Source organism: Thamnophis elegans, unplaced genomic scaffold, assembly GCF_009769535.1.
Source record: "Thamnophis elegans isolate rThaEle1 unplaced genomic scaffold, rThaEle1.pri scaffold_46_arrow_ctg1, whole genome shotgun sequence".
In the NCBI taxonomy this organism is placed as follows: domain Eukaryota; kingdom Metazoa; phylum Chordata; class Lepidosauria; order Squamata; family Colubridae; genus Thamnophis; species Thamnophis elegans.
Window position 1 is genome coordinate 1,318,792 of NW_022473897.1, and position 27,689 is coordinate 1,346,480.

Sequence of the window (27,689 nt, forward strand, 5' to 3'; positions counted from 1 at the left end):
ATGCTTACTTGCATCCCAAACCATTTCCATGGGTATTCCCTTATGCATGTTAAAAACAAAATATTCTTTCAATAGTTTTTTACATTCTATTACATTTCCTCATATCTAAATAAATTTTCATTTAACTTCCAAGACCTCCTAGACCCCTCTCCATATTCCAGTTCCATCCACAACCGGATTATGATCTGTTAGAGTTCTTGGGGCATATCTTCGTCTTCTTCACCCTGGAAAGAAAATCAATCGTAATTAATATAAGTCAATTCTAGAAAAGGATTGGTGCCTATCGGAAAAAAAATGTAAAGTCTTGTTCTTAACATTCCGTTCACGCCAAATATCTCTCAGTTCCATATCATCCATCATGTCGAAAAAAAAGGTTTAGGCAATCTTGCTCATGTCTGAATATTTTGCAAAAGTCCCTTCTTGTCTTTCATAGTATCTAATACTCCATTCCAGTCACCCAATAATATACACGATCTATATCCCATTGTATTAATTTAGTATGGCAGCAGAGGGGGATTCGGGGGCTATGAATAGGTGGCTGCCGGAGGGTTACGGCTCTCTGAACGGCCCCTGGGCTGCTCGATCGCCCCTGGTAGTCCTCCGACTTCCCAACGACAGAGGAAATGGCGGCACGCTGACAGCGCTTCTCCCTGGCGGTTTCCAACGCGCCCAGCGTCTTTTGACTCTGCTACAAAGTTTTCGATCGGGAGAGGCCCCGAAATTGGATTTTTGGTGGACAGTGGTGCTAGAGAGGGGGTGGCTGAAAGCGGACGGCACTGAGGAGCTTGGGTGGCTGGCGGTGTTTGTTTTTCCCGCCGCTGCCGCGGCGTTCCTCCTAGAGGCCCCCCCCCCCACCGCCTTACCAGCTGGCGACGATCAGGATACATCTCAGCCTTTCCCTGGCCTTTTCCAAGCTTTCGGTTTTGCTATCTATGACGGAGAGGAGCCTGAAGGAGCCCCTGGACTTTCTACAAGCTTACCTGTTAAGGTCTGAATTGAACTGGGAGTTAAAGTGGGAACTGTCGTGTCAGAGAGAGGGTAGCAGCCTTGGATACCAACAGAGGGGATTGTTTAGCAGGCTTGGTGCCGCCATTACGCCCCCCCCCCCAGGTATCTACCCCTCTTTCATACCATCATAACGACTATGGAGATTACTTCCCTTTATTTGGTCACCTTTACCATCTGTCTCTCCCCTGGTGCCCTTTGTTGGTCACCTGGTATTCCCTATTGAGGCACCCTATCATCTGGCCGCCTCTAACTGTGGACTTTGGACCTTTCGGCCTGCTGTGACAGCTGCTTTTGACTAGTACTTTCCATCATTGTCTTGGGGGCTCTATCTGGAATACAATGTATAGAAAAGTCATCTGTTGCTCCCAATTATCTTGACCTTTGGCCGTTAAGAGGAGGACCTAACCTATCCCCCCCGAATACCCACCCGGGTTATAGCTGGACTTCAGCCATCGTGAACATTAAGACCTATCAAGCCTTGGCAGGCGTCGCACTTTAATTTTAATTTTAGCGCAATTTTTTTCTATCTTTTTTTTCTTCTCTTTCTTTCTTTTCTGTGTTTGGGAATATGTCTGGTAGATGTGTATGACTGTGTGAATGTGCCCACTTTTATTGCCCTATATTTGCTGTATTCTGTGTTTTAACTATCACGTGGGGATTGATTGAGTGAACGAATGAGTGTGTCTGATTCGGAGGGCCTGGCATGGAACGCGGGAGCTATAGGTGTGGGTGGGGGACCACAGACATGGGAGTGGGTCGAGCATTACGGTCGTAACGGGGAGGGGCAGATATGGCGGGGACTTTAGGCTGGCCATTACCGGGGAAGGAGGGATCGTACGTAATAGAGATCCCTCCTTCCGGCCCTATGAGTCCCACTCCGAGACCAGATGGCGCGAGTAACAAGGACCCTGGTCTCCGGCTGTTGTCGCTAAACACCAGGTCTGTTGTCCACAAGCTCCCCTCGTCCGGGACTTAATTTTAGACGAGGGGGCAGACCTGGCGTGTATTACTGAACCCTGGCTGGGCCCGGAGGGAGGAGTCCCCCTCGTAGAAATGTGCCCAGAAGGATTTCAGGTGCTTCATCAGCCGAGAGCTCAGGGAAGGGGTGGGGGGTGTGGCTATTGTTATTCGGGAGTCTTTTGTTCCTCGTAGGATCCCTGCTCCGGAGCTTGTCGGGTGTGAGTCCCTGCTGGTGAAGTTGGACCTCAAGGGTCAGTGGGCCTGCTGTTAACGTACCTGCCTCCCAACTGCGTTGCAGCAGCCCTCCCCTCGCTCCTCGAGTCGGTAGCCGAGCTGGCAGTTGAGTTCCCCAGGCTTATGGTCCTGGGGGATTTCAACTTGCCTACGCTCGGTGAACACTCTGATGGGGCGCAGGAGTTCATGGCTTCCATGACAGCCATGGGCTTGACCCAGATAATTCGGGGCCCTACCCACTCAGCGGGTCACACGCTCGACCTCGTATTTCTCTCGGAGCAGTGGAGTTGTGATCTTGGTCTGAGGGGTAATGAGATCATACCCCTGTCGTGGTCAGACCACTGCCTACTGAGGCTTGACTTCCGGAGACCAAACCCCCACTGTAGGGAGGAGGAACCGACCAAGTGGTTCCGCCCCAAGCGACTTATGGACCCCTTGAGGTTCCAGACGGCGCTTGGGGTTATTCCTGACACTCTCGCCCACAATCCGGTAGAAACTCTGGTTGCTGCCTGGCACTCGGCAGCATCGGAGTCCCTTGACCGGATTGCGCCACTACGGCCACTCCGAGGTGGTGGATCCCGGAGGCCTCCTTGGTTCACCGAGGAGCTCCGGGAGAGGAAACGCCGAAGGAGACGCCTAGAGCACCTGTGGAGGTCCGATAGATCCGAATCGAACCGAGCACTTTTTTTTTTTTTTTAAATATATTTTATTCATTTTTCACATTCCATTTGCAATCACTTATATACAGGGTATTTACTATAAGAAAAGAAAAAAAAAGAAAAAGGGAATAAAACGAACAAATAAAAGGAAACACAACTCATCATTCACAACCCCACCTAACCCTTCCATCCTCCATACACCCCATCTACCCCCTCCAAACTTTCCTTTCTCCCTCTAACACTCCCCTCCTACTTCCTTTCCCCTCAAACCTTCCTTCTCCCCTTACTCCCCGGACACCCTCCTTACATTCCCCTTACTCCTTCCTTACTCCTCCCCTCTTCTTTCCCTCTACCTCCCTCCTTGGTGTATGCCTTTATTCGAGTGTTGTTTGATCTGATAAAATGAACCAAGGAAAAAAAAAAATAAATAAAAGAAAAAAAAAGAACCGCCGTATATAATACATTCTTGTTCTTATTAAGACTATGTGTAACACCCCCCACCCCACCCCCCACAAATCCCCATCCCTAATCCTCCCGACTTCCCAGGGCCCACACCTGGCACTACCTTCTGTCTAAAATATCTTGTATACATATGGATTAAAAAAATAAAAGTAATATATCAAAAGAAAGAAAAACAGAAAAAAAGAAGAGAGAAAAGAAAAGAGAAAAGAAAAAAAAAAGAGAAGAAAAAAAAGAAACCACGCTTTGTGTTGATCTCAGCCCCCCATCTTTATCTATGCTTAGATAGTATAAATCATTCTATCTATATTTTATTCTCGTCTCTACTTCTTTGCTATTTACCCCAACCTTCTGTAGATTCTCCCGTTCCTCTTCCTAAACCTCGTGATCCCTTCCGATAAAATTTAAGCAACGTGGTTCATGCCAATATATTCAAATATAACTTTACAGACGAGTAATCAAACTTTCCCTTCTAGTAAAATTTAAACAGCGTAAATGATCTTTCTTAACCCCCTTTTCAAACAGTAATTCAAAATAATCTAGCCAAGCTTCCCCTTCTTAGTAAAATTAAGCAGCGTAGATCAAATATTACTTTACACAGGAATCAATTTCTATCTTAAGATAATTCCAACCGACTTCCTCTTCTAATAGGATTTAAATAACGTAGTTCATTCCACATGCATTTTACCCTCTCCCTTACTTGTCTGATATTTACCACTATCAATTTATACTAGCATTTGTTTAAAATGTAACTCAGAGCGATTTCAACCAACTTTCCCTTCAAATAAAAGTTAAATAGCATGGATCATTCCACACATTCAAATAATACTTTCAGCAAGAGTCAGTTAACCTTCTATTTTTAAAGTAGTCCCTTCTAACAAAGTTTAAACAACATAAATCATTCCGCATTCTTTTTACACTTATCTTAAGATAATCCCAACCAGCTTTCTGTTCTAATAAGCTTTAAACAACGTAAATTTACCCTCGTCCCTTGCTTGTCTGATGTTTACCACTATCAAATTTATGCTAACGTAATTTAAAATCTAGCTCAAAGTAGTTTCACCCAGCTTTCCCTTCTGATAAAAATTAGTCCGCTTTTTCTACCGGAGAGGGGTCTCAAACCCCCATTCAGTCCTCAACTTTAGCAAGCATTTTGAAATGTCTAAATTCTCGATCTCCGTTTTTCTGCTTCTCCGAGGGAGGAGGGGCTACCCCCTCCATCTTGCAGCCACATGGCCGGCCCGCTTGCCTTCTCCTTCCGCTTGTCTCTCCTCTCTTCCAAGCGCGTCAGGAAGTCCCGCCTTCAGAGTCCTACAATAGAAATCTTGAGCCTTCCGAAACAGAGTTAAGACGAAATCTTGATTCTCAAATGTAACCGTGATACCGGCAGGGGCCTCCCATCTGTATCGAATCTGTTGACCTCCTAAGCTTCTAGTTAAAAAAGGTGTAGTCCCTTCTTGCTTTCAGCATCTGAAAAGGAATATCTTTGAAACAATCAGGTCCTGGCCGTCAACTCGGAGGACTGTTATTATGAAACTTTTGTACAATCGCATTTCTAGATTCTTTTGTAGAGAAATGTATAATTATGTCCCTCGGGAGCTGTCGCTGTTCCGCTATCAATGAGTTCTGGCGATAGATTTTCCGAATCTGCCAATCAAAGTTAAGTCCCGGGCTTCCCAGCGCATGGCTGAAGGCTTCAGCAAAGGTCTGTTTCAAATTCTCTTGCTCCTTTTCACGGAATCCTCTGACTCTTATTGCAAATGCCTTCCTATTAAAATTTATCATCATAAGCTGTTCTTCATTGTCTCTAATTTTTTGTTGTAAAATTTGAATATGGTAGTCAAATTAAAATTAGCCGTCTCCAGAACTTTCCAATTTGTTCTCTATTTTCAGCAGAGTATCTGACAGGGCAGACACGGCTGCAAACGTATTCGCCTTCATTGATTAACTTTAGACTTTAAATCATCATATAGTTCCAATACAAATTCTTAATTTCTAGTTTAAAGGCATTAAACCTTTTAAAGAGATATTCCTGTGTTAAAAATTCTCCAGTAGAGGGCATAGGAGACAAAGGCTGTGATTCCGTAAAAATTCTTTAAATTCTTTAAACACATTTGTAGCAAGACGCTTCTTTGAACTGGGTGCCATAATAAATAACAAGTAAGCAGCGCTTCGCTCCCTCTATTTCCAAAGAAGAAGAGTTTATTTTGTTAAGGAGCGGTCTGCAGGAAGATAAAACCGGCTAAGTACATCCAGTATCAATCATCCACGGAGAGAAATCGCCATTTTGAAGTCCATTTAGACAAAGAACAAAGACGTCTCTAAGACAAATGGTGCTGGTATTTAAGATAGTAATAAAAGCATAAATCTCACAGGGGTGGGACCCGCCCGTATCAATTCTAGCTTGAAAAACTTGTTTTGTCCTGGGGGGGCTAGCCTGTCTGGGGCTGCCTAAAAAAAAAAGGCAGCTGAGAAGAACTGGCTGGAGATAAAGCTCCGCTCCGGCTGGATCTAATCTCTTTCCACAGCCCAAAAAAAGAAAAAGGCTGTGGCTTACGAATAGACCTAGCCTACGGAGCTATCCTCCCTGCCCCTTTCTTAGCCAAAAGGGGGTGCTATCTATGATCTTATTTAGATATACAGACCAGATCTCTGAGGAGCTCGGTGGAGCCCTCCTCGGCAACAGGCCACGCCCCCAGAAGTCCCGACCGGCACTTTTAACACCTGCCCAAGGAATACATCAGGGCACTTAGGGCAACAAAAAGAACATACATTGCCTCCTTGGTTGCGTCCGCCGAGTCCCGTCCAGCCGCCCTGTTTAGGATAACCCGTTTCCTCTTAAATAAGAGGGATACGGGGGACCCCTTGCAGGGTAGGGCTGAAGACTATGCCCAGTTCTTGGCGGACAAAGTTGCTCGGTTTCGGTCGGATCTGGACTCCACCCTTGCAGACCCAGCCGAGGCAGGAGTAGACGACTTGGTAGACCAGCGCTGGGTTGAGTTTCAAGACGTTACCCCCCGGGGATGTGGACAAGGCCATGAGGGCTGTGAGTGCCTCCACCTGTGTACTGGACCCGTGTCCCTCCTGGCTGGTAGCTAACAGCAGGGAGGTGACACGGAGCTGGATCCAAGCGGTTATTACCGCCTCGCTTCGGGAGGGGCACTTCCCCGCCGCACTTAAAACGGCGGTGGTGAGACCCCTCCTGAAGAAACCATCTCTGGATCCAGCTGTACTCAGCAACTATCGTCCAGTCTCCAACCTCCCCTTTATTGGGAAGGTTGTTGAGAAGGTGGTGGCCTACCAGCTTCAGCGGTCCTTGGAGGAAGCCGATTACCTGGACCCCTTCCAGTCCGGCTTCAGACCTGGTTACAGCACAGAAACCGCTTTGGTCGCATTGACCGATGATCTCTGGAGAGCCAGGGATGGAGGTCATCCCTCCATCTTGGTTCTTCTCGACCTCTCAGCGGCTTTCGATACCATCGACCATGGTATCCTTCTGCGACGACTGCGGGAGGTGGGGGTGGGAGGCACTGTTCTGCAGTGGTTCTCCTCCTACCTCTCGGACAGGTCGCAGTCGGTGTTGGTCGGGGGACAGAGATCGACCATGAGGCCCCTAACACATGGGGTGCCGCAGGGGTCGGTCCTGTCCCCCGTACTATTTAACATTTACATGAAACTGCTGGGCGAGATCATTCGGAGGCACGGGATAAGATACCATCAATATGCGGACGATACACAGCTGTATCTGTCCGCCCCGTGCCAACTCAATGAAGCGGTGGACGTGATGAACCAGGGTCTTGAGGCTGTTAAAGACTGGATGCGGGCTAACAAGCTGGTACTCAACCCAGAAAAGACCGAGTGGCTGTTGTGTTTCCCTCCCAACAATTTGGCTAGCATTCCATCACTCAGGCTGGGGGGCCAAATTTTACACCCCTCAGACAGGGTCCGCAACTTGGGAGTCCTCCTGGATCCACAGCTGACCTTTGATCACCACCTGTCGGCTGTGACCAGGGGGGCATTCGCCCAGGTTCGCCTGGTGCGCCAGTTGCGACCCTACCTGAATCGGGAGGCACTCACAACAGTCACTCGCGCCCTCGTGACCTCTAGGCTGGAATACTGCAACGTGCTCTACATGGGGCTGCCCTTGAAGAGCATCCGGCGACTTCAGCTAGTCCAGAACGCGGCCGCGCGAGTGATTGTGGGTGCACCTCGGTTCACCCACATAACACCTATCCTCCGCGAGCTGCACTGGCTACCTGTTGATCTCCGTGTGCGCTTCAAGGTGCTTCTTACCACCTATAAAGCCCTCCATGGTAGTGGATCTGGGTACTTGGGAGACCGCCTCCTGCCGATTACCTCCTCGAAACCGATTAGATCTCATAGATTAGGCCTCCTCCGAGTGCCATCTGCCAGCCAGTGCCGGCTGGCCACTACGCGGAGGAGAGCCTTTTCAGTGGCAGCTCTGACCCTCTGGAACGAGCTCCCCGTGGGGATCCGTACCCTCACCACCCTTCAGACCTTCCGCGCAGCCCTCAAGAACTGGCTATCCTGCCAGGCCTGGGGGTAGAGATTGATCTGCCCCCACCCGAATGTTGGATGAATGTTGTTTACTTTTTAATTATATGTAATGTTATATGTTATTGTCTGTACCCCCCTCCCTATGAGTTGTTAGCCGCCCTGAGTCCCCTCAGGGAAAAGGGCGGCCTATAAATAAACCCATTCAATTCAATTCAATTCAACTTGTAAAATTTTTCTTGTTGTTGATTGGGGGCATATACTCCCGTTAAAAGTATTTTCTTTCCTTCTATTAATAATTCAATTGCAATATATCTTCCTTGAGGATCTGCTTCAATTAATTTAGCCTTTAAATCTTTCCTTAAATATATAACTATGCCATTTTTTCTTCTCTAGAGCTGATGCCACAAAGTGTATTCCCAGTCTTGCATTTATCAAATATTTCTGGTCATTTGTTCTAATATGTGTTTCTTACAAATAAATTACATCATTTTTGAATTGTTTCAAATAGTGAAATATTTTTCTCCTTTTTGTGGTGAATTTAAGCTGTTAACGTTCCAGGTTAAAAATTTAATGGTCATCTTTAGCCCCCTGAAGTTTTTTAAGAGCCGCCTGGAAATCCTGCTGGAATTTCTTCTTCGGTCTGGCTCCCCCCACAGCTTCTGTATTTGTATTTATAGTTTCTTGGGTTGTTGTCTGAGCTTGTTTGCAGGGATGGTTGCGGCGTTTTGTTCTGCTACAGCAGAAACGTCCCGGATGCGGAGCTCTGTCGGGCTGCTGGGGGACTCTCACCCTTCGAGCCCCAGAATTGCTCCTGGGGGTCTAGGGGAGCTCTACCCTTGCCTGGCTGCTCACCTCCCCCTCTTTTCCTGAGGGGAAAATTTTCAAGCCGCTAGACAGCTGATTTACGCTGTTCTAGCAGCTTATACGCGATCGTGGGGCTGGCATTCCAACAGGAGCGTCTTTCAATGCCTAGGGTGCCACCGGAAGTCCTTGAGAGTCATAGATTCTTCTCATTGAAGGGCGTCTAGCAGCCTGAATAGTGCGTACAACCTCCTCCGACAAGCCCTCGCCCCTCAGGAGGTCCACCTCAAGTGCCAAACGGCCAACTGGAGCCACTGGGGTTTTGGGTGGACGATGGCCCCCTAGCTGAGGAAGACGTGATCTGGAGGGATCCTCCACAGAGGGGACACCGATAGGCTGACAAGGTCATCAAACCACGACCTCCGGGGCCAGTGAGGGGCCACAAGGACCACTTCTGCCCTTTCTGCGATGACCTTGTTGAGTACTTGTGGAAGGAGAGGGAGAGGAGGAAAGGTGTATAGCAGGCCCTGAGGCCAGCTGCACTGGAGAGCGTCCATCCCCTCCGACCCCGGGGAATGCAAGCGGGAGAAGAACCACTGGAGGTGTGTGTTGTCTCTGGTGGCAAATAGGTCGACTACTGGGGTGCCGAACCTGTGGGACAGCTGGTGGAACAGAGCTGGATCCAACCGCCACTCCGCGGATTCTATGGTGGTCCTGCTCAGCCAGTCCGCTTGGGTGTTGTCCACTCCTGAGATGTGGTCGGAACGTATGGGACGCTAGATGACATTCCGCCCAGCGGCCCAGGGTCTCCGCCTCCACCATAAGCTTCTTGGACCTGGTGCCGCTCTGGCGGTTGATGTGCGCCTTGGTGGCCACATTGTCCGTCATCAGGAGCACGTGGTGATGCCGGATGGACTGGTGAAAATGTTGGAGGGCCAGGCTCACAGCCCGCAGCTCCAAGAAATTAATGCTGGAGGATGCCTCTGCTGGGGACCACTTGCCTTGAACTACGAGATGTCCCATGTGTGCTCCCCAGCCGGCGAGACTGGCGTCTGTCATGATGACCAACCTGTTGGGCTCTTTGAACAGATCACCTTTGAGGAGAGCTGATGACTTCCACCACCGGAGGGACCTCTTCACCGACGGAGGGACGCATACCATCAAGGGTGAGTTGCTCCTGTTGGCTCTCTGGTGTGGCAGGAGAAGCCATTGCAGTGCCCTGGAGTGGAGTTGGGCCCAGAGATCAATCGATATGCATGAGATCATTTTCCCCAACAGCTGCGACAGGAGGATCACCGGAACCTGCCTCACCTGCAACACCTTGTGGGTCATGGACCCTAGGCTGTCCAACCTGTCCTGGGAGAGGAACACCCTGCACGATAAGGTATCTATCACCGCCCCCAGGTGGGTGAGCTTGGTGGTCGGGGTGAGGTGACTTTTCTCTAGGTTTAGGGAAAACCCGTGACCCCTGAGAGTCCTCATGGTGATGCGGAGGTCCCACAAGGCTTGCTGCCTGGACGACGACTGGATGAGAATGTCGTCCAGGTAGCATTGGAATCGTATGGGTCTGTGCCTGAGTTGAGCCGCGACTACCGCCAGGACCTTCGTGAAGGTCCTGGGTGCCAACAACAGGCCAAATGGGAGGGCCCTGTATTGGAAGTGTCGGACGGCATAAAAGAAATGCAGAAACCTCCTGCGTTGAGGGCAGATGGGGATGTGGAGGTAGGCCTCCTTTAGGTTGATAGATGTGAGGAGGTCTCCCTAGCGGATCCCCGCCAGGATGGACTGAAGGGATTGCATCTTGAATCTCCAATAGGCGATGTACCTGTTGAGATTCTTGAGATCCAAGATGGCCCTCCACACCCCGCCCCCAAGTTCTTGGGTACCAGGAAAAGGATGGAGTAAAACCCCTTCCCCTCCTGGTTGGGGGGCACCTGTTCTATCGCATTTATCTCCAGGAGGTGGAGGACCTCCTTGTTCATGAGCTCCCTCTTGAGTGGACAGGAGAGAGTGGGGCAGCGGATGAAGTTCCGAGGTGGAGGGGAGAGAAACTCCAGGCAGAGTCCCTCCCTGACAATCTGGAGGACCCAGGCGTCCTCTGTGGTCTGGGCCCAACGGGGGGCGAACAGCTGGAGCCGACCCCCTATGGGCGATGAGTTGGGGTAGTCACTTAGACTTGCGGAAGTGCCTATCGGAGGCCCCGCCACAGTTGTACTTACGGTACCCGAACTGCTGCCTGCCCCTGTCCCAAAAGGACGGTCTGTCCTGGGCCCTATCCCCCGATTGGCCGGTCGGTCTGCTGGGGGGAGAGAAGGAGGTAGACGCCTCAGAGGGATGAAAGGACTGCCTTCTGGTGTAAGGGGCAGTGTTGCGGTCCTGCTTCTTTGACAAGGAAGGCAGGACTTTCCGCTTGTCCTTAGACTCAATGAGGAAAGGATCCAGGACCTCCCCAAACAATTTGGACCCCTTGAATGGGGCAGAAGCCAATTTCCATTTATTTTTCTGATCCGCCTGCCAATGGCGGAGCCAGATCAGACGATGAAAAGTTACATTGGATGCCAGAGCCCTGGATGCGAATTTCGTGGCTTTGAGGGAGGCATCAGCTGCATACTGGGATGCTGCAATAATCTTGGATATGTCCTGATGGAGACGGATGTCTCCTGCTGGGAGCTTGGCCTGCAGTTCGCGTAGCCAGATGATGGAGGCCCTATTGAAGAAGGATGTGGAGGAAGATGCCTTGATGGCCCAAGCAGCTGCAAGGTGTGTCTTGTGACAAGCTTTCTCTGCCTTTTTGTCCTCCGCTTTAAGGCCCTCCATCAGATCTGCAGGGAGGGTTGAATTGGAGGTAAGGGCTGCTATGGGAGGGTCCACAGTTGGAAGTACCAGGATATCCTCCAGAGCGGGTTCCATTGTGTACAACTTCTTATCCCCACCACTGGGAGAGGCCAGTGTGGCCGATTGGGCCCACTGTCGCTTAATGACATCTAAAAATAACCCAGGGACTGGGACCAGTTCCTGCTGGGGAGCCGGAACATCAAACATGCTCACGTTTGGATTGACCGGAGCTGAGTCAGCAGGACTTTGTGCTGGATTGGGCTTAATCTCAACCCGGGTAGTGGCTTTAGCGTTATGTAAAATAGACTTACGGAGACTGGCCTTAAAAAGCCCTGAAAAGGCAGGAGCATCGGGGGGGGGGGGGAAGATCCTCATCCTCCGAGAGCTCCTGTTCCTCCTGGTCAGGGTCCTCCAGGGCGGAAGCCTCGCTAACCACTGAGGATTCCAAGGAGGGGTGACAAACCCGTTTAGCCGGGGGAGGAGCGTTCTGGTTGGGCTGAGAGGTGCTGGGAGTAACTGAAGGCTGGTCACGTTTTTGCATGCCCTCCACGATGCCCTTGGCAATGGCACGGGCAACTACGGCCTGCATGTGGGCAGAGAGCTCGGGCTCCTGGTCTGACTTGGGGTCTTGTTCAATGGATTCCTCTAAGTGGGTGGGAGGACATCCGGGCGAACCACCCTGGGTAGAGCCCTCAGGAAGGGGGCACTGTTCAGAGGCCCAAGAGGGGTTCGGGGAAGCCGGCTCCACCAGTGATCTGTCAGGAGACAGATCCTCTGACTCCACCTCCTCAGCAATTAAGGACAGAGGGTCACCCTTTGGAAGAGGGAGAACAAAGGAGTCCCCAGGAAGGTTGGCCTGGGGAGATTCCTTTGCAGCCTGGCGCCGGGCCTTCTCAAACTGTTTGTCAAGTACGCGCTGGCGCCTTTCAGCGTCCCTGGTCTCGACCACGGATGGGGCTTTGGAGGCTGGTTGTCCTGGATAGCCGCCCTGCCTTTGCCAGACCCGCCACCCCTAGTAGAGGAAGATCCCTTGTTAGGGGCCTGGGAAGGACCTGGTCTACCATCCGAGGAACCCAAAGGGCTGGGTAGCTCCATGGTCAATGACCTCACAAGCTGGTGTGCCAAGTGCAGGTAGATGGCAGGAGGGCCGGAGGCTCTGGCTGGCTATTCTGGAAGAGAGCAGATAAGAACCATGAGAGAAATATGTATTAAAAAATGAAAGATGACAAATTACAGTTGTGCTTAATGCTACACAGTAAGGACAAAATCCAGGTGGAAGGGGCCAGATTCTTCTCCAGCCACTGGTGTAAGAGGTGATCAGGGCCTGCAGCCGAGTCTGCAAGGCCCGGCAGGAGAGCAGGGAGGGCCAGGCCATGGGCAAAGACAAAAAATTTCAAAAGGCAAGGAACCCTCCCCATGCCGGTGCAAAGGCCACCAGTGACCAAGGGACCAGCACCGCCTCGTGCTCGGTGTGGGTGGCAGAAACCCAGCTGGAGGCCTGGACAAGGTCCCTGCCCACCCTGCGGCCTCCTGCTGAAGCGTGGCTGAGTGGCTATGGCCGTTAGGAAAAGAGCATGAAAAGCTCCTCTTAAAATGGCTGCCGCTGCAGCGTGGAGAAATTAGGAGGCAAAAGCGGCAACTGCATTGATAAATGGCGATCGCATGCTCCTCCGTGGTAGGCTGGCTATGAGTGGGGGCGAGAGAGGGAAAAAACTTGGCGAAAACAACAAAAGGAATCTAACAGGGATTCGCTGGGACCACTAAAAAGCCTTGCCGCTGATTGCCGCGCTTTTTAAAAGCAAGCGGCAGGCCTCCAAAGCCGACCAAAGCGGCACAGCAATGGAGCACCCACCACCACCACCATCACGCCTACCTCCTGGCCTCCAAGGTTCACAACGATGAAGGAAAATCGCACCAAATGAGAGAAATGGAAATAAAGTAGTAAGGGAGGAAAAAACACAAAGGAAACAGTCAATAGGAGAGTCCAAGCCAAAAGGAATTAATTCAGCTGGAGCTCACAGAAAACAATCCGAACAGGCAGACTAAGGAAAAGTTCTGGGGATTAGCTACACCAGGAGGCGTGGCCAAGGAAAAAGTTTCCTCAGTCCTAGGGCAACCAGACTGAATTAACCCATTGCTTGCACTCTCCAAGTGGTACACAGGAAAAAAAACATCTATCCCCTCCCCCTCATGAATATGTTGAACCACTTGGCTAAAGGCAAAATCTTCACCAAGCTGGACTTGAGAGAGGCATATTACTGCATACAAATCCGAAAAGGGGATGAGTGGAAGACAGCTTTTAACACTCCCCTGGGCAGCTTCCAGTACAAAGTCATGCCTTTTGGACTACAAGGAGCACCCGCAGTCTTCATGCAGTACATAAATGAGGTGCTACATGACCACCTGTACTGCGGAGTACTTGTTTATTTAGATGACATCTTGATCTTCTCTGAGTGCCTAGAGAATATGTGAAACTGGTGCGGCAAGTCCTGAAAAAACTTCTAGCTGCCAAGCTGTACGCAAAATTGTCAAAGTGTGAGTTCCACAAGACCTCGCTACATTACGTGGGGTATTGTATCTCCAACGAAGGAGTAGAAATGGATCCAGGAAAAGTAAAAGCGGTGTTAGATTGGAAACCTCCAAGTACTCGCAAACAACTAAAAAGCTTCCTTGGATTTGCAAATTTTTATACGCAGTTCATTCCAACTTTCGCTGAAATTGCCCTACCATTGACTGAGCTACTAAAGACGGGCCCTTCCCCAACAAAGCCAAAAGCAAACCAACCACCAACGTGGACAATGGACTGTCAAAAAGCCTTTGAGAAATTAAAACGGCTCTTTGCCCAAGAGCCCATATTGCAGCATCCCGACCCAGAGCGACCATTTATAATCCAGACGGATGCCAGTGATGTAGCGATAGCCGCAGTACTACTGCAAAGGAGTAAAGAAGGCCACCTCTTGTCATGCGCTTACATCTCCAAGAAACTCACCCCTACTGAAAGAAGGTGGGCCATTTGGGAGAAAGAGGCATTCGCAATCAGGTGGAGCATGCTCACCTGGAGACATCTCCTAGAAGTGGGGGGGGACATACCATTCGAGGTCTGGACTGATCACAAAAACCTCAAGCAAAAAAAGCAAGTTCACTGGGCACAATACTTCCAAAGGTTCAAATTCAAAATTAAACACATCCCCGCAGGAAAGAACTTGTTAGCAGATGCTCTGTCAAGAAAACCACAATATGACAGTAAGAAGGAAGAGTCATCCACCACATCCTATTTCCCTCTCCCCAAAAGGCAGCTCAAGTCACCACTTGAAGCCAAGATAAGTTGACGACCAAGCTGAAAGCAGCTCTCAGGTCGAACCCGTAGTTCAAAAACAACAAGGACATCCTAATGGTGAACAATGGCCTAGCCTGGAAGGGGTCCAAACTGTACGTTCCTGCAGGGATGAGGCTGCAAGTGCTACAGCGGAGTCATGATGCGAAACTAGGAGGCCACTTCGGATTCCTAAAAATGCTCCACCTCACCAGGCGTTGATTTTGGTGGCCAAAGATGAAATTGGAGGTGGAAGATTATGTAAAAATCTGTGCTACTTGCGCCACAATGAAGACCCGGCCAGGAAAGCCCCCTGGACTACTACAATGAGTGGCCAGCCCCAGCCGACCATGGGAAGAGATCGCCATGGACTTCATCATCAAGCTTCCAGAAAGCAGCGGTAATAGAGTAATCTGGACAGTTATTGATTTGTTTTCCCAGCAAGCGCATTTCATTGCTTGCTCAGGGCTGCCATCCACAAACAAATTAGGGAAAATGTTTGTGAAACACATTTATCTCCTGCACTGGGTGCCAAAAAGGGTCATTTCAGATTGCAGAGTTCAGTCACCGCCAAGTTCTGGAGAGAGTTCCTCAGATCAATTGGGTCCACACAGGGACTCAGCTCAGTGTTTCATCCCAGCACAAATGGCGCAGCAGAGAGGGCCAATGCGATGGTGAAACAATACCTCCGGTGTTATGTGACTATCAGCAAGACAACTGGTCAGACTTGCTACCCTTCACCGAAGTGGCATACAACAATGCGGTCCACAGCAGTACGGGATTAACTCCTTTCCAGATTATCAGTGGCATGGAATTTGTTCCCATGCCTGAGCTGCCTAAAGAACCTCCCTCCTCCATGTCTCTGAATGAATGGATGGACACACTAAAGAAGGGATGGGAAAATACGAATATGCCTCTAACAGATGCGGCAGAAGCCTACAAGAAGCAAGCTGATAAACATTGCTCCCTCCAACCCCCCTTTCGGGTGGGGGACAAAGTTTTTTTATCTACCAAATACATAAGATTGAGGATGCCTACCAAGAAATTGGGTCCAAAATTTCTAGGTCCTTTCCCAATAGAAAGATAATTAACCCAGTTAATGTCAGGCCTGCAGTGGTTCCTTTAAGAATCTTTGGCCTGCCACACTCTCATTGGGGGGGGGGAATAGTAAGGGGTAGAATGTGTTGTTTTCAAAATAAAAAATTCCTTTCTAGGAGCTCAAGGTCTTGGTCTCCGCACCTTGCACCTGATCGGAAGAAGCTGGGTGGAGTCCTAGTGAGGAAGAAGAGGATTGGACCATGTGATGGATTTGTGGGTGTGGGGACAAGACCATGAACTGGGTGGAATTCCAGGAAGTTTTAGAATTGGGATTTCATAGCATGATGCCAACATGTCTGTTTTATTAAATTGGAACTTTAAAGATGACTCTGCCTTGGACTCTGATTTAATCCTGCATGATATTTGAAACGCTGAACCTTGCTTGCCGCTGCCCCATTGTCCCCGGGTTTGTGTACCTCATGAAGCCGCCAGCGCTGCTCCATTTCAGGCTGTGTGGCTGCAGCCTTGCTTGCTGCTGCCCCCCCCCGTCCCCAGATTCGCATAGCTCACAAAGCCACCGGTGCTGCTCCATTTCAGGCCATGTAGCTGCAGCCTTGCTTGCTGACCCCCCCCCCCTTTGCATCATCCCAAGGCGAGGCTAGCTAACTAACCCACAGTCCTCCCAGCCTCCAGCTTACCTGGTCACCTGCCTTGCTTTGCCTGCCATACTGCATCCATCTGATCAGCCTACTGCAAGCAACTGAATCTGCTTGCCTGCCTTGTGCCTTCGCCTGATTTGGGGTCAGTTGCTATTTTTTTTTATGCTTAAAAACATAGTGAGTGTGATAATATTTTTTAGGAATTTTTTTTAAAGGAAATTTAGATTTAGGAAATGTTACGTCACATTATATTTCCTTAAAAAAAATATCCTAAAAAAAAAAATCCTAAAAAACAATTATCACTCTATTTTTGACTCTATAATTGCTTTTATATTTTGGAATTTGAGCAGCTTTGTGAGATTTTGTGTGTTTCTGCTGACTGTGATAATTGTTTTTTTTTTTGAAGTTGTGTAATTTGTGAGGTTCCTACTGACAGCTCTGGCTGCCATTCAGGGGTGGGGGTGGGGGTACAACTGGGCCAGCTGCCAAGACTCGTGCTTACCAAATGGAGATTTCCTCCTCTCCAATCAGTCCAGCTGAGAACTCTACAAAGCTCTTCATGATTGACTGCCGGGAGGTTTCCACTGAGAACATTCCAGAACTGATAACTGACTGCGAACAATCCATGATTGATTTCCGGGTGGTTTTCACTCTGAGTCACGAGGTGATGAGTGTGTGTACACGCGGGGGTGTGGTTTAGCCTAATTACCAAGTAACTATAAAAGGTGGTGGGTAGCACTGGATGTCAGCTCTGACAATTTATTCATTGCCTTAATGCTTTGTTGGTCAGTTTGTGCCAGAGGAAGAAGATAAACTGCATTTTCAAACCGTCTCCGTTTTTGCTGTTTTTATTAACCCAGAGCTTTCCACCATGGCTGAAGATACAGTGCTTGGGTTGGAGGATGCAGACTTGGAGGAGTCTGCAGTGGCAACTGATACAACTGTGCTGGAGGCTATGTCAGGACCAGCAGGAGAGGCACCATTGGATGTAAGGTCTAAGGACCACTTGGTGGCATGGAAGCCTACAGCAGAACCTCTAGAGGCCAATATGCGGCCGGCCCATGCAGGAATGACAGGGGATTGGTGTCTGGGCTCACCAGCGGCTCAGGACTATAGAGGCTTTCTACCCCATGCTCCCGCTCACCCCTTCTGGTACCCATTTCACCCAATGGCATGAAAGGCGCAGCTCAGATGACAATTAGAGTTACTTCACCACGGTGGGCAGCCAAGCCCAACAGATGCTGCAGGAAATGTTTGGGACAGTGGGCTTCTGAGATAATGGACGTGGCAGTGGTTGGAGAGATATTGTGCAGGGTCCCTGGAACATGGACCCCAACAGGCAGGGAGTCGTTGGACAGTCCAGGACAACCAGTCCAGAACAGTATGGTGCCACAAGAGTAGGAAATCAGCAGTCCAGACTAGGGGTACCCCAAGCTGCCCGGGACACCTGCGGGAGACAAGCGATGCGAGAGAGCTATGCACCCCACCGTCTCTTACCCAGAGGGGGTCTCCAGCTGGTTATGGGCCCGGAGTGATTGGATACTGGGGCCTACCAGCAATACAGGCTACTTTTGACGGTAGCCTGGGAAGAGTGGCCCTCTTCTTAGGCCAGGTGTTACATCACATGGATCGTTACGACCATATGTATACATCGCAGTGGGACATGGTGATGGTTGTGGCAGCAGTGATGGATGGAGAGGCTGCCGACTGGGTGGCTGATTTGTATGGGGATCATGCTGTGGAACTCGGGGACATTGGTCTGTTCCTGTTGACATTGCAGGAAAGGTTCGAAGATACCACCAGGATCCAGTGGGCGGAAGTGGAATTGCTGGCTGTAAGACAACAAGGGAAGCCAGTAGCCAAATATATCAGAGAGTTCTGGCATCTGGCCGGCAAAGTGAGGATGTGGCCAGAGAGGTTGGTGGTGCATTACTTCAAGGCGGTCTTGATCGAACACTATGCCAGGCCTGCGTCTAAAGGGGGTTGCCACCTAGACTGACTGCATGGTTCCAGGCCTTCTCACAGTGCAAATGGTGGTTTCAATATTTGAACAATTAATTGCCATCCAACACGATTTAGAGACATTGAAAAAAGACTTAGCTGTTTTTCTTCAAGTACAATATCGGGCCCCAGGCACCCCCTAAAGTTCTTACAGAAGACTTGGTTAACTCCCATATGCAGGATAAGGAAGAGGAAAAAGAGCAAAGAGCCAGAGAAACAGTTAAAGCCGGATAAAAAGTGGCAGTCCACTCAGAAAAACAGTCCCTCCCCAGACACGGCAACGAGAGGGAAAGGTATTAAAGGTATTAGCCTCACGAGAAGTCAAGAAAGCATCTCTTCCCCAATTACAACAATCACATCGCTCACTACAAACCCAACAGATTGCTTTTAGAATTCATATGAACGGACTTAATTATGGATGTTGGAGCACCAGAAGTGCTATACTAAATTCCCTAAGCCAGCTTCTTCACTGTCACAGGGGTCTGATTGATCTCCGTGCTGTGGAGTGGTTCCCTGAGGCCCCAAATTGGAAGCGGATTCTCCTGTCTTTCAAACAGCCCACCATACCACAGATGCTATTCAAGATGAAGGCACATTTAGCCTCCTTTCAAATCTTTCCCATCAGAGTCTTTGGTGAGGAAAGGCTTACTCTGTTAATTGTGAACATGCGAGCTCCCAAGGTGGCTGCCTCCTCCCATTTTCAACCTTGGGAAAGGGAGAGAAAGACAGTGGGAGTCAACCAGCCTTGTCCGGTGAAGAGATACTTAACAGCACAGGAGCTGGTCTCATTAATGCTTTTGGCACTCTCCCAAGTAAAGAACAAGACAATATATTATTCAAGTTAGAACATTTAAAGAAATCCTTATTGGTCACAATGGACACTTATAGATCTGGTTTCCCCAATAATTGAGCCTCTTACTTCCCTCCCAGAGGACAAGAGATTGCATGAATACAAGATCATGGAAAATAGAAGCCAAGACCCAAAGACCCATTAGAGGTCCCAGTAGAGATGGAGATGCTTTCATCCCTGTGTGAATATCCCATGACACCTTCAGCACCAAACCAAGAAACTGAGAGATAACCCACGTCAGAGCCACCATATCAAAGAATGAAATATGACCTAATAACTCCTTGTTCTACACCCAGAGAAGAGGCATCAGAATGGCAAGCTCTGTTAGCTGGTGCTAAAACCTCTTAACCTGAACAACTTCCTCAGGAGTCTACACAGGACTTAGATGGGATCCCACTACTTTTAAAGAAGGCCAATTCTCTGTGTGATGACACCTCAATCCATGGCAACAACCAGACAACTTCCCGCTGTATAAATCAAGTTTCCTGATGAGCTGCAAAAGATGCACTTGCCCTTATAATATGGAATATAGCAGGTTAGTCTGTTCCATCAAAAGACCAACTCTTTTTTGACTATATATCACAATTTGACATCCTCTGCCTCCACAGAGATTCAGTTAGATGGTTATTGGGTTAATTCAATGCCGGCTGTCCCAAGCAATGGGGGGGGGGAGAGCTAAAGGGGGTAATTGTGACATTAGTTAATACATCCTTCCAATTTAAATGTGTATCACTGCCACCTTTCCAGCCATGGGTTGTAACTACATTACTCTTATTTAAACAGGTGGAGATTCTGCTTTTAATATTTATATTTCTCCACATAGTAAGAATAATGTGATCAACAAGACTTGGGACAGCATAGAAGATTTATTCTTGGCTGCTCAGACAAATAACCCAAAGCAGCAATAATTATAGTGGGGGACTTAAACGCTAGAATGGGTCCAAATGATCAAGCATTATTTAATCAATTTAAAATATAAAGCACAATATAAGAACCTTCTGAAAGAAAAGAAAAGTGCGGCTCTGAAGGAGTCTTGGCATAGACTAATTACAGCAGTCAGGACAAAAACACATCCCTTTTTTGGTACATCACCAGAGGATTGGGGAAACCTCCCTACCCCCAACAAATCAGGTTCTGATTCATGCCTGGGAAGAATATTTTAGGGAGCTTTATACAGACCCTGACTATGTAACCAATGAGAGCCAAACTAGTTTGGACCAAACTCCTTACTGGCCCCCTGTTACACCAGAAGAGATATCCCAGTTGATTGGAGCCCTAAAGGCTAATAAGGCACCTGGTGCTGATAATGTCCTGCCAGAAATAATAAAAAAGAACGCCAGTTGGTGGGCTCCACTTTTAGCATCTCTGTTTACATTTATAGATAAAACAGGCCATATGCCAAGAGATTGAGGAGTAGCAATTATCATACCCATTTATAAAAAGGTAATAGAAATGACCCAGGCAATTATAGACCCATTAGTCTTCTGAGTGTTATTAGTAAACTGTAGGCCAAACACCTGAACTATAAACTTCAGGATTGGCTAATTTCAGGGGGATAATCAAAGTGAACAAGCCAGTTTTAGAGAAGGAAGATCTACAGTGGATCATATCTCGCTACTCCACCATTTAGTACAAAAATACACATATTTTAATCCTCTCTTTTTGTGGCCTTCCTTGATTTTAAGCAGGCCTTTGATTCAATATCCAGGATCACCCTCTGGGAGAAATTAAAATGCACCACTATTGATAAACGCCTCCTCTTCCTCATACAAAATTGTATGCCAATTCCACCTTGAAAGGGAGGTGCAATCTCCAAGGGAGTTTAACCGGCCCAGTAGGGTACAAAAAGGGGTACGGCAGGGTTGCATCCTGTCCCCCTCCTCTTTAACTTCTATATTAATCCCCTGATTGATCTCTTACAGAACCCCGATTTCCACCCTCCTAACCTAGCACAACACAAAGTTCCAATTCTCTTATATGCTGATACCGCTATTATTTCACAAACCCCTGTAGGACTGAAGAGAGCAATTAGGGCAACACTCGGCTATTGTAGGCAAAACAAACTGGTCTTGTTTGCTTAACTTTGATAAATCAAACATTTTAGTTTTTGCTAAAAGACCTAGCCAATACCCCTGGAAAATAGAAGGACATAGTTTGGAAAAGGTTAGAACATTTAGATACCTTGGGGTGGTTTTCCACTCACAAGGGACATGGAAGGCACCCCTGGATCACGCATTGCAAGCAGCCAATAGGTTCTCAAATGCAATGAAACATTTATTTTACACAGGCGGAGGTCAGTTAGTACCTGCTGCCTTAAAACTTTTTGAGGCCAAAAGATTGGCACAAATTCTATATGGGTCACAAACAGGAATCCTTGCAAAGTAAGACTTGCTAGAAATCATACAAACCAAATTCCTGCAAGCCATCTTAGCTGCACCCAAAGGAACTCCAAATGCCCAGTTAAGAATGAGAGAGGCATGCCTCAAATTCAGGTAAGAGCCTGGAAGATGATGATCTTTCACTGGCTTAAAATGCATTTTTTTTTCCAGAGGGACTGTCCCACTGGTGTTGACTGACAACTTCCCCGCCCCATGGAAACAGGCAATTGATCACAAGCTGGGTTCTTATGGGCTCTCACCGGTATTCTTAATATCTCTAGGCTTTGATCAAGCAAAGCAAGTAGTAATCAATAGAATGAAGGACATGGAGTTCCAAGAAGAAATAAATAGGTTGCCTCTCCACAGTAGGGACAGAATCAAATAGGGTACGTGGGAATCGGCAAGATATCGAAATGACCTGATCTCCCCAAAACAAAGAATAGCTTTCTTCAGAGCCAGGTTTAACATCCTTCCTTCAGCACTCCTCCAGGGCAGGTATAAGAGAACACCTATAGCAGAATGGGTTTGTGTTGTGGCCCAGCAGGATCCGGCTGAGGGACTCGGATAGCGAGGAACCATATGAGTCTGCCAGGGAAGATGTGGGGGACCCTGGGCAGGGTTCAGACTCAGAGCAGGCTCCAGAGAGGCTTGTTGGCCACCAGGAGGCGCCTGAGGTATGGAGCAGTGGGGAGGATTCAAGGCAGTTTGTTCCTGACCATGACAAAGAAGGGCGGAGAAACGGAAGCAGCAGCTGCGGAGTCAGACTCAGAGACGATAATTAAGCCCAGGTGGTTGTCGCTTGGCCCCTCCCAAGAGAGTATATAAGTGAAGAAGTTGGGAGGGGTCATTTGCAGGACACAACCATTTGAAACAGTATTGGAATACTCTGTCTGTCTTGAATCTGTGCCTGTTGGATTTGGGTTGCTGCCAACTATTCTTGCATGTGAGTCTTGTCTGGGCCTTCAGCCAAAGGAGGCGATAAATTCGTGATTAAAGAGTGGCAAACAGCCAAGCCTGTGTCTGGGTGATTTGCAGGTCGGAGGGGGGGGGCAAAACAGGTTTGTTATGTGGTAAAGAAGTTGAAGATATCTCACATGTTCTATTACACTGTGAGCTATACAGAGTTTGTAGGTCTGCACATATTCTCCCTTATTAGAGAGATTGCCAGGGAGGGCAGACAATTTTTATGTAGGCTTTCTCCTCCAGGACACAAACCCAGCTATTATGTATGCAGTGGCAAAGTTCTATGTTGCTGCAATGTCCACAAGAAAAAAAATGGATACAGAAGTATAGTTGTCATATTGTGCCAATTATTTGGATTATCTCTAACAATTTCTGGACCATTGTATTTACTCCCACACTTATCGGCTTTGCACCCAGGTAAACCAGGGAGTGACCCGAACAATTTGAGAACACGTATGTTATTATCCACTTTTAATGTCAATACTTTTTAATTATATTTTAATGTCAGTACTTTTAACATATGGTAAAAAGTAATGTGTATTGCTGGTCTTTGACCATAATAAAGATTTATACTATATCTTCAATTGTCCTCTAGGCAGTTACCAGTTCAGGGGTTATGCCCTTTGGACTGCAAGGAGCCCTGGCGGTGTTCATGAAGCTAATTAACGAGGTGCTGCATGAGCATCTGTATCAAGGGGTACTCGTCTATTTAGACAATATCCTTATATATAACAAGACCATGGAGGAACATGTAACTCTTGTACGTCAAGTGCTTAAAAAGCTGCTGGATGCACATTTATACATCAAATTGTCTAAATGTGAATTCTACAGGACGCAACTGGATTACCTTGGGTTCCATATTTCACCTAAAGTGGTGGAGATGGACCCCGCAAAGGTAAAGGCAGTGTTGGACTGGCAGGCTCCTAAAACCCGCAAGCAGTTGCAGAGTTTTTTTTAGGGTTTGCCAATTTCTATCACCAGTTCATTCCGTCCTTTGCCCAAGTGGCCCTTCCACTAACCGACCTCTTACATACAAAACATCTCATGACAAACCCTCGACCGGGAAGCCTGGTTGTGTGGACAACAGCGTAGCAGCAAGCATTTGAGCACCTGAAGTCCTTGTTTGCACAAAAGCCAGTACTGAAACATCCAGATCCACTAAACCATTTGTGGTTCAGGCAGATGCCTGTGATGTGGCGGTGGCCGTAGTCTTCTTACAAAGGAACAATGAAGGAGTCCTACAGCCGTGTGCCTACACCTCGAGGAAGTTAACAGGGACCGAATGCAACAGGCCCATTTGGAGAAGGAGGCGTTCGCAGTCTGGTAGGCCCTGTTGACGTGGCGGCATTTACTAGAAGGGGGGGAATGCCCTTTGAGGTCTAGATGGACCATAAGAATTTGGAGGCCCTCCAGACCCTGTGACGATTGTTGCCAAAACAAGTTAGATGGGTCCTATATTTTCGGCGATTCAACTTCCAATTAAAACATATACCGGGTGGCAAGAACTTCTTAGCCGATGCCCTCTCCCAGAAACCACAATATCACAACAAAAGGGAGTATCTAGTACAGGATATCATTCTGACCTCACAGCCTAAGGTGTTAGCCACTCAACAGGCCCCACCAGCACCAAACCTGTATGCCCAGGTGGAGGACCTCCCCAGAGCAATCCAAGCAGCACTCCAAATGGACCAGTGGTTTCAGGAAAATCAAACTTTATTAACACAGCGAGAGGGCTTTGCCTGGAAGGGGTCGAAGTTATATGTACCAATGTGGTACGGGTGGCCGTGCTGCGGCGCTGCCACAACATTCGCTCGGCTGGATATTTTGGGTTCCTCAAGGCTCTGCATTTAGTAAATCGCCAGTTTGGTGGCCTCACATGAAGAGGGACATAGAGGAATATGTAAAGAGTTGTGTTGTTTGCACTACCATGAAGGCCTGGCCTGGCTGGTCACCTGGTCTTTTACAGCAGGTGGCAGATCCGATTCGCCCATGGGAACAGACAGCCATGGACTTCATCGTAGATTTACCGGATAGCCAAGGGAACAAGGTCATTTGGATGATAATAGACCTGTTCTCCAAGCAGGCTCATTTTGTAGCATGTACCAGCCTTCCATCTGCTAGGAAGCTGGTCAAACTGTTTATTGCCATGTCTATAGACTCCATGGCATCCCCAAAAGGATAATTTCAGACGGGAGAGTGTAATTCACTGCCCGGTTCTGGTGCAGATTTGTGGCAATGGTGGGGTCTTCACAGGGACTTAGTACAGCCTTCCATCCTGTGACCAATGGTGCCGCAGAGAGGGCAAACATGATGGTGGAGCACTACTTAAGGTGTTACATCCAGTACCAACAGACTGATTGGGCTGAACTCCTCCCCTTGCAGAAGTTGCATATAACAATGCAGTGCACGAAATTACGGGGTTTACCCCATTTCATGTGGCTATAGGAGGGAAGTCCCAATTCTGGAGTGTCCTCAAGTGCGCCCAGATGACATGACCTCACAGGAGTGGATAGCCCAGATGCAAAAAGTTTGGAAAGTGGTGAGGGATGCATTACATCAGTCTTTTGCCAAATATAAAAAGAATGCCGACAAAAGGTGCAAGGCGCAAGGACCTTTCCACGTGGGCCAGAGGGTCTACCTCTCAACTAAATTTAGTTTTCCACAAACTAAACTAAGTTTTCCACTGCAGTCTGCTCCTATCATCAATTCAGGCATCTGATATCAGAGGATACCCGGTACAGCCACCAGCCCCCGTTACTGTAGATGGGGAACAGCACTACGTATGTAGTGCAAGATATACTAGATACCAGGTGGCACAGAGGGCAGTTACAATACCTTGTTTTATGGAAAGGTTATTCCCGGTCAGAGGCATCATGGGTTCAAAGTAAGGACTGTAAGACAGCCCACCTGGTTGCGAGATTCCACCGCAGACATCCCTTAAAACGGGGGAAAAGGGGTCCTTCAACTCCTAACTGACTAATTTTTAGCTTCCCAGATGCTGTCTCTGTGGTAGCTCTGGCTGCCATTGGGGGGGGGGGGGGGAGACACGACATCTGGGCCAGCTGCCAAGACTCATGCTTACCAGATGGAAATTTCCCTCCTCTACAAGCAGTCCAGCTGAGAACTCTACAAAGCTCTTCATGATTGACTGCCGGGAGGTTTCCACTGAGAACATTCCAGAACTGATAACTGACTGCGAACAATCCATGATGATTTCCGGGTGGTTTTCACTCTGAGTCACGAGGTGATGAGTGTGTGTACATGCGGGGGTGTGGTTTAGCCTAATTACCAAGTAACTATAAAAGGTGGTGGGGAGCACTGGATGTCAGCTCTGACAATTTATTCATTGCCTTAATGCTTGTTGGTCAGTTTGTGCCAGAGGAAGAAGATAAACTGCATTTTCAAACCATCTTCGTGTTTGGCTGTTTTCAGGTCCCTTTGGAACCTGACAGTTTTGTCAGAGCTCCCACCAGAGCTTACACCAGAGCTCACACCATGGCTGAAGGTACAGTGCTTGGGTTGGAGGCTGTGGACTTGGAGGAATCTGTTGGAAGAAATTTCCCTGGTTTGTTCCCAGCTGGGAAGCAGTCATGCTGAGAAGAAATAGAAGCGACTGCCAGAAAAAGGATCCTTTAATTCAGGAAGGCAATAAGAGTAGTAACACAGCTCAAGCATTCCTGGGTTACAAGCAGCCTTGTAAGTGTGACTCTGAGCCTTTTCTTCTTAATTCCCCTTTGAAGCTCCTGCAGCTTGATGGGTTTTGATGTGTTTCTGATTGCCCTGGGTTTTATTTTTCTGCTTTCCTGGGTTAATCTGGGTCCCAGGTCTTTTGTCTTTCCTATCCTGGGGGTTAATTTTGCCAGGAAAGAGGAAAAGGGGAGTTCCAGGTGAGTTATTTTTAGCCTGATTCCCCTTATCTTAATGGCTCTACTTAAGTATTTCTATTATCAGCTCTGTTAGCAGGGTTGCTCTGTGTTTTTCTTTGAGCTGGTGCTTCTTGGTTTTCTTAAAGGGGGAAGGGCTGGCTTGAGTTTCTTGGCACTGTTTTCTGAGGTTTTGGTGCTGTGAGGTTTCTGGCGCTGTCCTTTTGGGGTACACTTCCTACAATGCCTAGATGGTTTTTATTCCAGTGGCTTTGTCTTTCCTGTCCTTAGGATTAGGGGGGAAAACTGATTTTATCTGCAGTCTTTTGGGGGAAAACTGTTGTTATTCTTTTGGTGTTTTCCTGGCACTGTCCTATATTTGGGGGGGGTGTATGTGCCTGAAGTTATCTATATATTAATAATGATCAAATACTAATAACATTTACGTTTCTAACTTTTATTTCTGTTAGCTATTGATAAAACAAATCATTCAAGCCTTCTCCTTGATTTTAATTTCTGCACATTCTAATACTGTTGTGCAAACACAATTCTAGCAGCTGTTAACATGTGTAACATTAAATATGTATTCCCTTTAAAATACCCAATAAAATATTTCTGGTTTTAAATCCATGTTGTTTTACCATTGTTTCTAACCATGACACCACTAACGCTTGAATAGCTACTTGACTTGAGTCCAAGCTTACCTAAATACTGAACCTAATTCATATATTCCTGTTTTTTTAACTGAGGAATAAATTTCAGAAAAGAATTCAGTATTGCTCTGTAAATGTACCTATGAAATTCATTCTTTTTGATCTAACTTCTTAGATGGAAAACAACCTCTTTCTTGTTTGTTGGACACCAATCACATCCTGAAAAGACTGTACATTGTTGGGTGAAAACAGATAACCCTTCTGTTACCTATAGTCCTCAGCTTACAACCACAATTGTGTCCAAAGCACAATATTGTTTTATTTCTTTTTCAGTAGTAGCCTTTAACAGGATGAAAAGGCAACAGAGTTTGACCACTTTCTTCAGCAAGAAACCAAGACTGGAACAACCAGATACAACAAAATTGGCCTTGGATGATCCAAAACCACCACAAGCACCACAAGCACCACTACAAGCACCACCATTTGAACTTGGAGAA